We start from the raw sequence: 17,291 nt of genomic DNA, 5'->3' as shown, positions 1-17,291 counted from the left end.
CTTTATGTTCACTTCAGTTAACCCAGGAAGAGAATAGGAAAAGAAAATGTAGCTGGAAATGTCTACCAGCTTCAGATCTTATTAGAAATATAAAATCTGTTTTGGAAACGAGCTCATCCAGAACAATTTAGGATAATGACAAGGAGCATTCATTTACTAAGAACTTACAGGAAGTAATTTTCTCTTGCATTTCAAGGATGCCCTACAACCAACACTCCATGCACCAAGCATTTAGCTGTTGAACTGGCTGTCAGGAAAAGCTATAAAGATTCAGTGCAAGAATTTAACAAAAAAGTGTTTCTGGATTAGCTCTGTGTTACTGTCCCATTGCATTAAAATGCTTCCTGCTGAATTTCATATCCACAAAGCTGTGAATACAAATAATTCCATCTATCACACAATCTTAATCTAATCAATTGCAGAACACCTTAATTGCAGTTTTCGTATGTAGAAGTTCCACTGCATCAAATACTAAGGTGCATGGCTTCTCATTCATTACTAAGAGAGGCGCTGTAGATGAGCCTTCAAAGAGTGCCAGGAGCAATGGGATTAATTTGTCATCACTGCCTCTCCATAAGGTGAGAAAGCTATAGTAGCATCTTGGTTTGAAATTTATATTGGACAAATATCTCAGTTTTGATTTGGAAAAAAAAAACAAACAAAACAAACAAACAAACAAACAAAAAACCACCAACCAAAAAAAACAAACAAAAAAAACCAAACAAAAAAAAACAAACAAAAACCAAACAAAAACAACACCCCAACAAGAATATGATTGCACTGCTGACAAGCCTGTCCCCATCACAGATGGCTCTGTAAGCCAGAGAAGTGATTCTGCTGATCAGTTTTGGTTGCTTCACCTCCCATGAGTTTGGGTTAACTTTCAGGTGACTGGGACTTGGACCAGACTCCCATAACCTAAATTCAATAGTCAATAGCACTATAATTAGGACCTGAAGGCTTCTTCCTTGTCTGTGGTGAGCCAGTGCTGCTAAGGGCACTGTAGCACTCATTAACCACTGGGGTTTACCAGATCTTTAAGTTCTTGTCTTGCCAAAGGTGTGAGTGACAGAGTGTAGACCATCAGTCAGCTGTGGCTGCCCCATCCCTGGCAGTGTTCAAGGGCAAGTTGGATGGTGCTCTGAACAACCTGGTCTAGTGCCAAGTGCCCCTGCCCATGGCAGAGGGTTTGGAACACAATGATCTTTAAGGTCCCTTCTACTCACACATTCTGTGATTGAACCATACTGAGTCTACAGTAAGTGCAGTATTTCAGGAAAAGAGTTATTTCACACAGCGTCACTGACATGCTGCAGAAGATTTTTAGCAGCTAAGAACTAAAGGAATACTTTTACCCTTCAGACTACAGGAATTGATTGTGGACAATTGTTCTCAACCAAAGATACTAAACAAGGGCTATAAGTTCTCAAACCAATGTCTATTTACCAGCCTAACTCCTTCTACCTTGCCCAATTTCAGTCACAGATGATTTCATCAAGCACCTTGCTACCCTTAGCTGTGCAGCCTTACAGGACAAAACACATGCCTGTCAAAAATTTCTGGCACTTGCCTTTACAGCTTCCAGAACAACAAACCCACTTGTCAGCAGAACTGCACGTTATCACCTGCTTGGTTGGTACACCCCAGCACGTAGCTGTGTCTGGCACAGACTCTTTAGTTTAAGAAGCAGTGTGACTAAAGAAGCTTAGAAATCAGTGCAGCTGATATTTTGCCTAAAGAATCACTTTCTACAAGCACATTTGGGTTTAAGCACCCCTGATATCCATCAAGATAAAACTGACGGGATAAAGAGTTGGCTCTGTGAACACTGGAACTACCAATGCCTGGGCTCCTGATAATTTTCTGCCTCATGGCTGAGTTCTTGCAGTTTTCTCCCTAGCTGGGGCATAAGCCAACTCTGCTCCTCACATCATCTTACAAGGTCTCTCTCTTCCAGCCAGCTGCCTCTTTTCATGCACTTTCTAAGTACATAATCATCTTTGAGGCTTCTATCCCTTCTGTCAAATTGAGTGGAAACCTGCCAACAAGTTCAAAAGTTGTTGACTGCTTCTATCCCTGAAATTTGGCTAAAGAATAGTTCTTTACATCTTCTCAGCTCCACTTTGGAACTATTCTCAGTGTGTTGCACAAATTACTAATGGCAAACCTTTCTCATGCCCAGTGCTGGGGTTGTTTTTAAATCACACAGCATTTTGCTTCTGCTTGCAGTTCAGGTCTCCGTGCTGAGCCTGGCAACCCCACCCAACACACTGACAACTCTGGGAAATCAATTCCTAAACTGATGTAACTTAGGAATTTAGACACAAGACAACAAAAATTGTGAAGGAAGAGTGATGAAATATATTATGAGGGAATAAAGCTATGATAGGAAACCACTAACATTCTCTGCAATGAGCCAATATTATTAGGACTGGGGTTATTTTCTCCTTCTTAACAGAATGAAATTCATCAAAATTTCAACCACTTGCCACTGAAAGAATTTGAGTGCTTTCCTCAGTTCAAAAGGTTGTCGTTTAAAATTGACAAATATTGTTAACTGAACAAAAATCTGATTTGTATTGTCGCAGTGCTGGAGGTTGCAATGATTTTTCCCTGCATTTGAAGAAAGAAACAAACAGTGAAGCTGCTTTAAAAATGCAGAAAAAGACCAAAAATTGAAAGAAATAATCTCTTACACCCACCTCAATGAGGCTGAATCATAATTTTTTTGTCCCCTGCACAGATCCTGTCCCCTTCTACCTTTATTCCCCATGTTAAATATATTTGCCAACAAATCTCATGCACCATAAGATACATGTAAACGTTTTTAGTAGCCACCAGTCTTCCTCCTTGAAAGTTGTCACAGAAAGACATTTATAGGAATGCAAATTCCCACTATTTTAAACATCGGAGAGGGAGAAAAGCTTCATTAACAGCACGCACTTGCAACACACATGAGAACAAACAAGAGCAACACTACAAGAAAAGGCCAATACCAGTATTTTACCACTGGCTGGTACTGGTCTGACACATTCTTTCTCAACAAGAAAGACACATTCTGATTCAACAAGCCCCAAGACACCAAAGGAGCATTTGATGGTATCTCCTCTAGAAATTCTTCCAAACAATCCCTGTAGATTTCCAACCCAGACTTTTTCTTTTTTCAGGATCTCTATTGTCTCTTCTGGAGCCCTTGCCTATTTAGCTGTCCCTCCTATGCCAAACCACTGCTCCTGCATGTCACACGTCTCTGTTCCCTTCCAGGATGGAGAACCAGGAGTGTAGATGCTATCCCAGAAAGCTTTTGTACAAGTGCACAATTTTTGCTTTAAGCTGTTCCAATAAAAACTTTCCTGTTTGCATCAAAACCAAAACAACAGGTTCACAGCTCAGCCTCCCTCATCTGTCACAAGGGGAAACCGACTTTAGAAATAGCTGCAATGGGAACTCTGAGTAAAGATCTTGGAGAACACAAATTCCCAGCCCATGACATGGGCCAGCATTTACAGTGAATCATCACACAGACACCACGGAGAAGATTTTTGTTTCTCTGCCTTCCTACTGCTTTACATGTGATTATTCAAAGGCTACAATGTACCCTTTCCTGAGCCTCAGAAAGATAGAATGTATCTCTACAGTGATACTCACACTTGCCTTTTTGTCTCAGATTAATTGCTTTTCAGTTGTTTGATCTGTGCGGGTGTTTGATCATTAACAGAAGCGCAAAACACCAAGTTCTGCTCTGCCTCAAAAAAGCCTTCTGATTTCTTACATCACCAGGGAAAAAATGCAAAACTGAGTTACAAGGAATGGTAACGTCAGCATCATCTTCAAACCCACACATATTTTATAGGTTTGTCAAAAAAAGAGTTTGAATCACTACACCTCATATATTTCTTCATTAACATATCCTGTACAAACCTTCCTATGAACACTTCACTCAGTCTGCACAGCTAAAATCCTGATCCAGCCTCAACCCAACATCCTTTAACCTGGCCCCAACAAACTCCTACTTGATTCTGCTCCAACCATGAAGCTTGTGAAGAACTCTGTTGAATGGGTTTTGCTCCCATCACTACATCCCTCAGTAACTAAACTGTTTTACTCTATCAAGAGGCAAGGAATAAGCAAGGACAGTGCCAATACCCTGTCACCTTCTGGGTCACACATGCAAATAATTTTGTCAGTGGCACATCATGCATACTGTATGGCCAAAACAGATTCTGCACCATCAAGGCTTGATATGAAAGTCAAGTGCATATTTTTCCTGTTTTTAATGTCAACATCCCACTGGTCAAGAATAATAACTTGTTACACAAGTAATTTGATACTTCAAAAAAATAACCAGTAAGTACTTTTTACTTTGCAACAATTTGTTAGGGGAATAAAGGATTATTTATGCTTTGACAGGGCTAATTTACAGTCAGATTATAACACGAGGTCTCACTATTTTGACACCAAAAAACCCCCTTTCATTCTATAAGAGCAGGTAACCATAAAATGAGTGAAGGGATTTTCCATTGCCTTGGGGTGGAAGGCCACATGAATCAGGCACAATATTGTTTGCACGAATGAGTTGTTGTTCTTAAAATAATCCTAGTAGCTTCAAAGTTAAGAAAGCTTAAATGTTTCAGGTGTTGGGGGGTTTTGGTAGGGGGTTGCAAGAGCAAAATAAAGCATTAAGCAGAGATATGTAAAACTCCTACTTATTCTGAGAAGGGAAAAATGTAGGTTGAAAGAACAAGTCGTGGTTCCTCCGAAAAGCTGATTTTAAAATATTTGCATTGAAAATCAAAGTAAGGGATATAGGTAAACTTAGACCCGATCCTAAGCATGTGATTTGCATATATTCGCATACATCTACCCACATGCCTCCGAAACTCCATCTGTACGAGAACACACAGCGAGCAACTCTGCCACCAAAACGCTGCAAACCGATTAAATTTCCAACAGCTCCAGCACTACCTGTACTGGCATTTCCTGTTCCAGGCAGACAGCCTCTGGAAGCACTCCTGGAGAGCTCGCTGCTGGGCATGCGACGCCCGCGTTGAACATTAACCGCGCTCCGCGCCCGCACCGCCGCTCGGCTCGGGGGTCCCGCTCCAGCTCCGCGGCCCCGGCTCCGCTTACACAACGGCGGGGGCAGCGCCGGCCGCGGCCCCGGAGCTGCCGCTGACCCCCACCCACGCAGCCCCGGCAGGGATTTAACCCCAGCCGGGAGGAGGAGGCTGTCCCGTCCCCCGGCACTCCGCCGGGACCGCGGCCACAACCGTGCCCGCTCCCCGACCCAAGCCGACCCCTGCCCGCTGCAATTTACCCCCCGTCCCACGCCCGCCTCAGTGCCCGCGGACCCCCGGCTCACCGGCGGCTCCTCACGCAGCTCCTCTCCCGCCCCCTCCCGGCGGCGACTCCGGGCGCGGCCCCGCCCTCGCGGCAACTTTTACTTCCCCCGCTTCCCGCTCCTCCTTCGCGCTCCCCTCCCCAGCCCGGCGCCGCCGCGCCTGCGCACTGTGGCGGCAGCCAGGACGCTCTCCCGGAGCGGTGTCCCGGATATTCCCGAGCCAGGGCAGGGAGGGAAGGAGCGGGGAGAGGCGATTGGAGGCCTTGGCCGCGCCCTCCGCCGGCGCGCGTGCGCGGTGCGCGCGCGGGAAGGTGCGCGGGGCCGGGGGGCGCCTGAGGGGCGGCGATGGCGCCTGAGGCGATGGGGCGGGAGCGGGGCTCGGGTCCCCGCGTCTCGCCGAGGGTGCGGGGGGGATACGCAGCCAGGTAAGGGGCTGATCACAGCCCCGCTGCTCCCTCCCCGCCCGGTCTCGGTTCGAGGGCACAGGCGCCCTCGGTTGACAGGGCGCAGCGGGTGCCCCTCAGGTGCCCCTCAGGTGCCCCTCAGGTGCTCGAGTTTGGAGTCAACAACCCGTTAAAATGAGCGCGGCGGCGCTTGTTTTTTCCAGCAATTGTTTTCCAGTTCTCATTCCAGGATATCTGGCCGTGCACGTTGGCTTTCCTTGAGATGCCCATGGAATAGCACTGGCAAAGAGTGGCTTGTGAGCCAAAGCCCACACAAGTGTACGTCCACCTCAGAGTTGCGTTTGGCTTCCATGCGGCCCACAAAGGTCCTATGTGATTATTAATTTATCTATCACCTGCCCCAGAGTCATGGCCCCAAAGTTGTGTTCCCTCTGATTTTTATCTAATCTATTATGTTAGCCAGGGAGTGGTGTTTCCTTTTGTTATTTGAGATAGGAATTCCGTATCCACAAATGCTCATATTTCTAGTTGCTGAAGTACCTTTTATATTCCACTATTATCATTTTTTTTTCCTGGATAAACATGTAGATTTCGCTAACACAGTTCATTTCTAGGTTAGTGCTGGTATTTTAGGTTCTACCACACCCAACATCAGTCTTTGGCACATGCTGATGGGTACAACTTGTATTTTGTGTCTTCCAATTGCCTTTCTGATAGTCTTCTAGGAATGGAAAAGTGCTTCTGTGCCTAAGAGCATGTTCAGTTTTCCAACAGCATCTCCTGCAATAGTAAATAAAATAAATTCCCTGTCGAGTTTCCTTTCTGCGTCTACTTCAGGTCATCCAGATTGCAAAATGACTGCGTGGAATACAAGGCACTGCATCAAATTAGCTCACTGCCTTAAATACGACATTTTGTTGTTCTTGTGTCCCTTTTTTTTAATAGATAGGTTTTCCTCAGATTACTTTTTGCTACTGTTTCTTCCATTATACTGCCAATGTAAAAACCCCACTAGCAAAGCAATTTTAGCAGGTTCACTCTCCAGTGTTTTCCAACAGCTTTTTGATTTGGTGATTCTTTGGCAAGATTTTTATTAAGTTTTCCAGACTTTTGTCTTTACCTATATATAAAGATAGATCAACAGCTAGATAGCCACATTTTTCAGTGATCTGTAGAGTCATGTTCACAAACTGGAATTACTTACTGCAGGATTTGTATAAAATGTTTCTTCTTGAGGCATTAACATGTTTTCACTGGATTCCTTTTAGTTTTTGACAGATACTATATTTTTTTGTCTCTTGTTTTCTTAAAATTTCTTAGAATTTGTGATTTTTTTAAAGGGAATTGAATATCTGATCCATTGTTCTAAGAATTATACAGTATCCTGGCTCTACTTTTTTGCATAGCTCTTTCTTAACTGTTTGTTGAGAGATACTCACTGGAAATTTAAGGGTAAAAACCTGTTGAAAGTCAGTGTGTTAACATGACAATTAAAAATCTAATTTTGTGTTTGTGCATCTTGTTATTATATATTTATAAAAAGCATTCTGCTTATTGTCTTGGGTGGTGTCAGTTCAGTCCTTGATCCCTGCATTGCTTCTTTGCAAAGGCATCTGTGTATCCCAAAGTGGGATTATGACCTCATTTTGATATTTTTGCTTTCCCTGAACTCTGCTTTTCATGTTTGCCTCTGCCCTTTCTTCAGCAGGGATTTGTTTTTCGCCACTAATCTTCAGAAGTCCCTTAGGATTTATATTGGTTTCTTCTGTTCCTTTTTTTTTTCCTCTCAGAGTAAGTTTGGTCTGTGAGCTTTAATTATAATATATTTTAAGATTCTCTAGCACTGAATCTTAAGAGAGCAGTTCAGGCAGAGGGTGACACAGGTGCAGCACAGGAAGCCCTAAATGAGGTAGCAGAAGAATTTTAAAATTAGAATAAATGGTACAAAACAATGCTACCAGGGCAAATGATTTCCTGCTGCCTTTTGTGGCAGTGCAGGATATGTGCTGGGCATGATGCAGAAGAATGTTTCTGTGGGTTTATGAGTGTACTTTGGCATTATTAGTGAATAGATTGTTACACGGGAGAGTTGATGGAGAGCTGGAGAGGTGCTAAATTTGCAGGAGAGGGGTTGAAGCAGGAGTGTTCAGGGTGTGGCACAAAAGACCAAGCTGGGAGGGCAAGGAGGTGAAACTTATCCAGATCCTTGAGCACATCCAGGGCACTGGGGGTTTGCACATGTCCATTCCAGGGTTAAACACATTTGTGGATAGCTACATGCCAAAAGAAAAGTTTTAACATAGTTAGGAGACATCCAAATGTTCAAAGGTAATTGCATTAAATATTTTTCCTCAATGTTGCAGGAGTCACACATCATTTCCATCACTGACTGAGCTACAGATCTGTGTTTTACAGATGCACACAAGGGTTTATTTTGGTGTTACCATTTTCCTGCCTAGGGTAATCTCTAATCTTGTTGCCAGTGGCTTTTCTGTAAATATATGCTGACTTCTTCCTCTGAAATAATTATATTTTGTCTTTTTTTATGCGCATTTTTTATGAACATTTTCATACCTGTAGCTGTACTGAAACACCTGTTCTCTAATTTCTTTCATAGTTCTTACTAATGCTTGGAATATGTTTACAACAACCTTTTCAATCAACTGCTATCCTCTTCCTGTTCAAATGGGTCAGAAAAAATTATGCCTGCTTTAATTCTTCTTGGAAGGGTAGAAAACTAAGGTTTGTGGAGTTTTTTGAAAAATGGTTAAGCAATGCTTTGAGTCATTGATTTTTTTCATTGTTGCTCTTGTCTTCTGCATGGATCTTTCTCCTTCTTCATGAGCTGTTCATCATGTGAAATCAACTTTGTGTACTTAAAAGGAACTGTGTCTTCACTTACTGGAGTATTTTGCAAAAAGTAAATTTTCAAATTATGTGTAAGGTCTGAGGAAGAAAATTCCAGTACAGAATTTAAGGTGTGCTTTATTGTTGCATCTTTCTCTTTAAGTGTTTTCACTTCAATTAATTCAGCACTACACTCTCCTGCCTGTTATGGTCCAGTGTGTTTTACTGGCCTATCATGAACAATTTTTATGTGATTAAGGACCATTTAGCACTGACTTTAAGACACTTATGAGATAATGCCATTTTAATTGAAATCATGTTTAATTCCAGTGGATGGGAGCTGCTGTTGTGTTGTTGTGAAGTAATTACTGAGCTCTGAAGAGAGTGTTTGTGGCTGTGCAACCCTTCTCAGGAGAAAAAGGATAAAGAGAATAATTCTAGAAGAAAATGTAGTTTGAAAGACGCCAGGGGCACTGGGCCCTATTCTGCATAGGCTGGAGCAGGATAGAGTTTCATGAAGGAAGGTAAGGGTTACTTCAGAATATGTGCACATTCTCTAAGCCTTTGGGGTATTGTCAGATCCTATGTTTAAACAGTTCTGCCTGAAGAGGAGAAAAAAATCTTTCCAGTTCCAAGATGTTCTTGCAGTTTGCTTGTCTTCAGGAGCAGTGCTTTTTCATTGAGTGATTGGCTCAGTGCTCTGCATAATTCTGCAGGAGTTAAGGAAAACACCCTGGTAGGATGGAGTGCCATAAAGGTGGAGAAGAACCAGAGGAAAGGTAAATAGGATTTTTATTATTTGTGACATCAAATAGCAATCATATGCATTTGCTATGGCTTCTGAAGGGAAGCCCTTTAGCCCAAGTTCTCTAGGCTGTATGCTCAGCTGTATTGCCACAAAATGATCCAAAGCAAGGGCAGAACAAATGAGAAATGTATCTTCAGCTTGCAGAAAGCTACATGAGGGTGTGTTTTCTTGTGGGGAACTTCACCTAACTCCGTTCCAGTGCTCAAATCTCCCCTGCCATGAGCACCTTATTCCCACAACCTTTCTTTTAAACACACTCCAGCAGTGTTTTCCTCATATAGTCTGTAGCAAGCAGTCACATGAAGCTTACTCATCCAATTGATCTCATTCCCACATCCTGCATAGAGCCTAAAATTTATACATGTAAATTGAGGACATTACAAGGCATGAATGAAAGGAGGAGAAAATGGATCCTGTCTGAAAAAAAAAAAAAAAAAACAAACCCAAAACACATCACTGGCTTTTTTCATCTTAAAAGCTCCAAGTGAGGCTTCAGAAGCAATGAGAGTGTTAAGTGGTGGTTTATTTTAGCTAGGTTAAAAACACTGCCTAGCATTTCTGGTCAAGTTTGATCTTTTTTTTCCTCCTTCTCTCACTTATCTGTGGACACTTTCATAGAGCACAGCCACCTTTTTTCACCTCTTTTTAAACTTATCTTCCTTTAGGTGCAGAAATAAACACAAGATATTTTCCTCTTATTCATTGTACACTAGCCTGACTATACAATTTTTCCTGGTAGCTTTTAAGGGCTACAATGTTCAGTGGGGTGGCAAAAGCAATTTCATTGAAGTCATCTAGGATTTCACCCTTAGAAAAAGAAACATTGGTTTGCATTCTTCTCCAGACTTTTTGATGATAATGGGCTTGGAACAAGGTCTCTGTGTTCTTGATTTTTTTTCATTCTTTAGGAACAAGGAAAAGGGTGGGGATTGCATAAGTCTTGCAACTGAATATTTTTCCTCTTGGATAATCCAGTTTCCAGTCCAATAATCTACTTCTGTGGAACAACAATGTAATAGAATAGTCTAAAATAGGAAAGGATTTCAGTTTTTAAAGTTAGTTGCTGAAACAGTCAAAGTATAAGAAAATTCTGTGCATGCTGTGCATATCTGAAAACTGTTAAAAAATTGTGTCCTCATCTGGATGCTCCTGAAAAAATAAAGTTTTTATGATGATCTTTGTGTTGCATCAACAATCTTCAGTCTTCAACAATCCTTGCAAGTTTCCAGGTCTCATTTATTGCTTCCTCCTAGCATGTAAACCAATAAGAATGGATGTCTGCGACAGCAAAAGAAAAGAAAGAGAGCTCTGATTCATACAGACAACTCCTGTGCTTGAATTAAACTTTCAGGGTGAAATCCAACATGAAGTAAAAGGAAAACAAAAGGGAAGAATTTAGTGAGTATAAAATCAGAAGTAACATAGTGGCTGACATTGCATAATATATTTTCTGTCTCATTAAAAAAAAATACAGTGAATATTTCAGATAATAGAATGCAAAAAATATTTTGTATTTTGTCCTGGGTGAGAAACTGAGCATGATTTCATTTGAAATACATGAGTTGAGTCCCTTCCTCGTGCACATCAGTCTATACCCAAGTAAAATGTAACAGGGTTAAAACATAGTGTTTAAAGATGATGGTGACTTGTTAGAGAAAAAATGTGGAAGTAAATAGGATAAAACTTTTTTTTTTGCCATAGATAGACCATGCCAGACTTGCCTGCTTTCTTTCTGTGATACAGTAACTGCTTTTCTAGATAAACAAACTTATTACACTGAAGAAAAGGGGAATTCTTAAGGTAAGTGTCAAATGGGCAAAGAAATTGCCCAGAGGAAAAGGTGGCAATGTTACACTTAATGACAGGGGAAGTTGTTGGAGCTCTGTCTGAAAATTGATATTGAAACTCATATTGTTGAATTTTTTCATTGTGATGCTGGCACAAAAAGTGGATCTTGCTGATGAGCTCTGTTGACACCCCAGAGTTGGGAAACAGTCCCTGTAGTGTGGTGTCAGACCGAACTACTTGGATAAGCTCGAGCAGTAGAGAAATAAAATGGGATACAATATAAAGTACAGGGTTGTGTGTTAGAGCCTAATGGGAAAGGCTCCCTGATAAAAGCTCAGAGTTTGTTGGATGGAAGATGAGAGGATTTTAAAGGAGTGAGTGTGCAAGCCAAAGACAGAGTGGCTGTGAGTCACTGATTGGATGCTACTGTGGAAAATGTGAACCCAGTCACAAATAATTTCATCCCTGTACTTCTTGTACAGATAAAACGGTATTAATGCCGTGGGTTGTACATGTGGTTGGTGACACCTTAAATCAGAACAGATCTGGAATCCACATGCAAAAAATTGAACTTAAAAGAGTTGTAAAAATATGTTTTAAATCCCTACCAAATGAGAAGAGTGAAAAAGAGACTAAAAGGACTTGAATTTTTTAGCCCGGACAACTGAAACATAAAAGACCTTACAGTCTTTCAATGAACCAGTTGAAGAAAATGTGACAAGATAGGAAGCAAGTATTAATAATAAAAAAAAAAAAAGTTGTAATAAGAAATTAAGATGGATATGACCAAATTTAGATTGAAAATTAAAGGAAGACTTTAACTATCGAGGTGTCTGAACATTGCTAAAAGAACATGTCTTGTGCAAGGAACACATTCTAGAATAGCACTGTCTTCATCTCACAGAACTCTAGAGCTGCAGCTTGCTTTACTGCTTCCCACTGATGCTTTCCATTTCCACATTTTCCTTTCTTTCTGCCTATTTTATAAGCCACATCTGAGATAAAGTGACATCACTAAATATAAGGAGACTTTTCATTTTGAGCTGTGTGTAGTATTGCTTCCTTTTCAGCATCAAGACATTAATGAAATGGATTTGCATCACTGCAAAACCCGGATAGGAAATAGACACTTCCATTTTAGTTCAGCTTGCTCTTTTCCTTCCTTTTTGTACAGCATGTTCCTGTTTTTACCTTTGCCAGCAAGTAGTCAAAATGTTCTCATTAAGGACTTGAGGAATGACATAGTGCTGGAATTAAGCCTTACTTGGCTCCTTGACGTACAGTAGGCTAGTCTAGGAAGAGCCTGTCATGCCTCACATGTTTGTTTATAATCATTTGTAGTTATCTTGCATAGTCATCTTTCAGTAATCTGGAGGGTAATGACCACACTAAGTCCTGTTTCAAGTTACTATTGGCCTAGATTAACTTGGCTCTGCAGAGAATCTTCTCAAAGGAAAAGGAAGTGCAATGATACACTCTGGATTTCTGCATGGCTGCCAGCCTTCCCCCTGTGGGGACTGGGTATGGTCAGCCTCCTGGGACCCAGGATCTCCTTAAGATTTGAAATTTTTAACTTTTTTGTTTTGGAAGATGACTGTCCATATGTCCTTCAGAATTCTAGAGAAATCCAGTTCTAAGTCATACCTTCCATGCAAAGCAGCCTGAGGGCTTTCCTGTGCTAATGAGTACAGCCAGCTCCGAACTGGCAAAGTTCAAGCTGTTCTTTGTACAAACACCATCGAATATTTTAATCTCCATTTGCTTTTGAAAGAATAGTTGGCTCAAAATACCAGGGCTTATTTTCACTCTTACAGTGATTTATAAATCCTCTGCCTCTTGCAAATGTTATTTAACTTTGTCTCACAGTGTCTTTGTGCAGTAGGGAAGTATTGCAAATTCTGGGCCAGGTATTTTAGATGAATAGTCTGTTCTCAGGAAATCCAATTTCCATCTGAAAACAAAAGGGTTGTGAATTCATCCTGAATTTAGTTTAAAGTTTTGTCCAAAAATAACAGTAAGAGAAGTTATTTGGACTTTTTAATAGCTAAACTTACATCTTTATTTTAAAAACCTCGAATACTGATTTGTTGATACTTTTATTAGTTAGAGCCGGCCCATTGTAGAATGAAATCCAGTACTTCAAGTCAAATGAAGTAGAATGTTATTCTACTTGTAATGTTTCTTGCATTGATTTTACACCCTAGCCAGGAATATTATGTATGTACTCATGTAAGGCTATTTTTTACTTTCTTTATTTTTACCATGAAATTCATTCTTCAACATGAGAAAAAAACAAAATGCAGAAAAAAAAGGCAAAGCAAACCAAAACAAGAACAAAACAAAACAAACAAACATAAAACAAAACAGAAAAAAAGAAAAAGCAAACAAAAAACCAAAACCCCAACCCCCAAACGTACAATAATAAAAAGAAAGGTTTACACAGCCTGCATTAGTATTTCTATTTTATTAAAGGGAAAACTGAGGAATAAGTTTTGTGTGTTGTGTCTTAACCTGAGCTCTCTGTATAGGATCAGGACTTTTGCCAAAGGGGTAGCTGAGGTCAGGCTTTTGTGTTCCCTGCAGTGCCCATATGCTGTGTGGAAGGTTTAAGTTAGGCCTGGCTCTCTCTGGTCCCAGCTTACATTTAACTGTCCCCATTTCCCACAATGTGGGAATTGACTTTGCTTTCACTGCTCTCCTAGTGGATATTGTGATGTAAATTAATGAACATCAGTACTAACGGCACGTGCTAGAATTGACAAGGTATTTTAATACATGTTTTTGGGGAGATAGAAAGTATTTCATAGGACTGACAAATCCCTCTTTCCCAGATCTTTAACAGTGCCCAGTAGATGATATTTATAGAAAGAAATGGGGTAAATATGGGGTGATCTTTCTAACACACTTCCTATGTTCCAGGTGCAGATCCCATAGTAGCCATTATCTATAATAGGCATGGTTACCACTACGAAGTTGTTTATCCTATTTTGAAGTTATTAATAGTTTTTGACCCATAGAATCTTATAGCACCAGGTTCCACAACCAGGCATTTCTTGAAAAAATATTTATTCCGTTAATTTTCAAGCTGGTTCCTTACCATTTTATTAAGAGTCAGTTTGTTCCTGTGTTATTGTTCCCTCATCCCTCATCATCTTTTCCATACCGTTTGTTTAGACCTCTGTCATAACTTCCTTTATTTGTGTTGAGATAGTTTAATTACTGTGTCCTTGCAGTAAAGTTTTATTTGTCTTTTTGTTCTTCTGAGTCTCCTCTATTGTACTCTTAAACCATGATGAAGTTTTTTTTTTTTGGGGAGAAGGGTTAGAGCTCTGAACACTTAGTCAGCAGGCTGTTTCAAATAATACGTTATTTCCTTGAAAGGATTTCACCCTTTCGGTGCCTTCTTTATTTCCTTTTAGTAAGAGTAATTTATATGCAATTTTTTGTTTCTTAAACTGTATCAGTATTCTGACAGCATTTCATAACTTTTTTATAATCTATATTCTAACACCCAGTTACATAACAGCTCTGTGGCACACACACTATTTATAAATCATTTAGATCACTTTTTATTTGGTTTTGAACAGTGTGTAGCCTCTGGGAATAATGAAGGAGCCAGTGCTACGTGACTTGTCAGCCTTATAGGGATCTTCTGGTGTTTCTGTCTAGTCTGCCTATAATTTATGGGCCTCCCAATGAAAAATACAAATCTAACATATATGGGGGTTTATGCTTCACAGTCGCAATGTATTTCAGGAAGGCTGTTTTATCCTCTTGGTTTAGCTGCTGCCCAGAATATTTTGTGCTGGTTAGCAAGGCCATCTAAGAGCTGAGGTAGAGTGCAGATTATTCATGTCTGGTCTGAAAATAATTTTAAAGAGATCTAATTAGATAGGGGCTCATTTTCCCCTGCATTTCCAAGCCATTTCCCAGAGTATTTCTAATGGCGTGATTGGGGTTGTTAGCACTTCACCATATGTATAAAATGCAAAACAAACTACCTACATAGTTAGGCCCAGCTCTGTGATCCAAAACATCCATTCTGATGCTGAACACATAGTATAAATTCTAATTGCAAGTACATGTTTGAGATGAAATAAATACCATGTAGAAGTTCTGTCTGCACAGAGGACAGTGCCAAGAGCTTTGTTTGATTTCATTGGGAGTAGAATTCTGTCTCCAGTGTGTTTTTCCTGCTTCTGATTGAGACAATGTGGATTAAATTAATTTAAACATACTTTGAGACAATAGAATAATAATTTATTTCCACAATTGTCATTTGTATGGATCATACAGGAGGGAAAGCAGCCAAGACGTGCTGACATATTTCTGACTTCTAAGAAGGGAGCATGCTGTTAATTTTTTTTCTTCAGAGCAGACACTGCAGGCCATGGACTCTGATTTTTCATGTCAAAAAAGGTTTAAGGTTCATATGTTTTAAAAATCCTTTATAGTCATGGAGCTATTTAGAAGTGTACACCTCTTATTTATTTTTTACATACTGTGATCATAGGGTATTTTGTATAGACTGGGAAATAGCAAACCTATTTTCTCAATTCAACACATTTTTTAGTGAAAACATTTAAATTAATTTTTGAATTCCCTTTATACTGCTGCAATGAGTACCTTATTTTAAATAAAAATGAGGCAAAAAAGCCTTTGGGAACTAAGACTTTTAGGCCTTTTTATTGTTTATTTGTTCTCACCATACTTCTGACTTCTCACCGTACCATTGAGTGCCTTTCTCTTTTTGAAGCAAATACAAGTCTTGTGATAAAATGTACATGATGTTAAATGCAAATTTCCTGAAATATTTATAAACTTGTGCTTGCTTCTGTTTGTGTAAATCTATCACTTGTGTATTTTCCCATTCAATCTGTCCTTGCAGCTGTATTTGTTACAGCTAAAAGAAGCCTTTATGAGACCCCCTGCAGCTTTCCTTTAGTTATGGGATACACCTCAAGTGCAATATAACAGTATAAAAAAAAATTCAGGTCCTAAAACCCAGTGAAGGTAACAGTGGACTTCTGAATTCCCAATTAGCAAGAGATGTTCCTTTGTGGCAAACGAGTTGGATTTTGGCAGAGGGATTTGTTTATTGCAGTGGGACTTGCACAATGAGGCTCCATGCAGGCTGATGCAGCCAGGGAACATTCCTGGACACTGGCACTGGCTCCTGCGTGCTGTTGAATGCTTAGCACATTGCACAGTTAACACTCTCCCAAACCCTTCCCAGCACAGCTCGGGAGTTTGTTGGGCTCTCTTCCCAGCAGGTGCTTTGGCCAAGCCCCTCGGGACGGGAAGGTTGAACCGTGTGGCTGCGGACTCTTCCCAGCCAGCGGGGCTTCCACGGAGCCCATGGCCCTGCGATGGGCTGGTGCTTGTGGCTCTCTGCTGGCAGAGCTGGGGACAGGGGGCACAGGGCTCCTACTCTGCAGCTACTGACTGAGCTCAGAGGGGAATCAGAGCTCCCAGTTTTGCCTGGACACGGCTCCTCTGAGAAGTGTCAGACAGAACATAAGGACTGCTGGTGCTTTCTGTTGTTCAGACCATCAGCTGAACGTGTCCATAGCAGGCTCAGCACCTCTCAAACATCTGAAGCCTCCTAAGCCCGTTCTGCTCCAGTGGATCCATGGATTGCCATTATGTGTGCTCTGTAAGAAGCAAGGTGGCACACTCTGCATGTATAGGTTGTTTTTACAGAGAATACAGTAAAAATGATGTATCCCCTCTTCACAGTTCTCACTATGTATGTGTTATGCACCAGTTTTCTCATATTTCTCTTCATTTTATGAATGGGCATAAAATGCTAATTCCTCCAGAACTTGTTTGCATTATACCTCACCATAGTTTTTTTTTTTTTTTTATTTAGTCTTGCGTCTTTAACTTTGAAGAATTTGTATTTTTGTCATTGTCCATTTAATGGTTGTACAATGTGCACAGTTAAGATCCCCAAACTAATCCCTTGCTAGGTGTTCTCAGTCAATGAGGTGGAATTTTTTAAAAATTTATTTTTTTATTTCCTAAATTTGTTCATCTGTACATTTATTTGTGAAAATTGTGTGACAGAGTAAATGAAAGGAAATGAATGGCAAAATTTCCT

The 17,291-nt window shown here is 40.6% G+C and overlaps 1 protein-coding gene across 2 annotated transcripts in view; it reads right to left on the bottom strand.

Moving 5' to 3' along the window:
- Window positions 1-5,482, bottom strand: part of USP53 (ubiquitin specific peptidase 53) — a 28,812-nt gene extending 23,330 nt beyond the window's left edge. Inside the window, exon 1 of one of the 2 annotated variants that reach the window (XM_054633165.2) lies at window positions 5,363-5,482. The gene's annotated coding sequence lies outside the window, so the exon portion shown is untranslated. Of the gene's footprint in view, window positions 1-4,965; window positions 5,246-5,362 lie in introns of those variants that run through there. The other variant, XM_077176721.1, reaches the window with a different exon arrangement.
- Between the last annotated feature and the right edge of the window lie 11,809 nt (window positions 5,483-17,291).

Source organism: Agelaius phoeniceus, chromosome 4 (assembly GCF_051311805.1).
Source record: "Agelaius phoeniceus isolate bAgePho1 chromosome 4, bAgePho1.hap1, whole genome shotgun sequence".
Classification (NCBI taxonomy): Eukaryota; Metazoa; Chordata; class Aves; order Passeriformes; family Icteridae; genus Agelaius; species Agelaius phoeniceus.
This window is presented reverse-complemented; position numbering and strand designations above follow the sequence as displayed.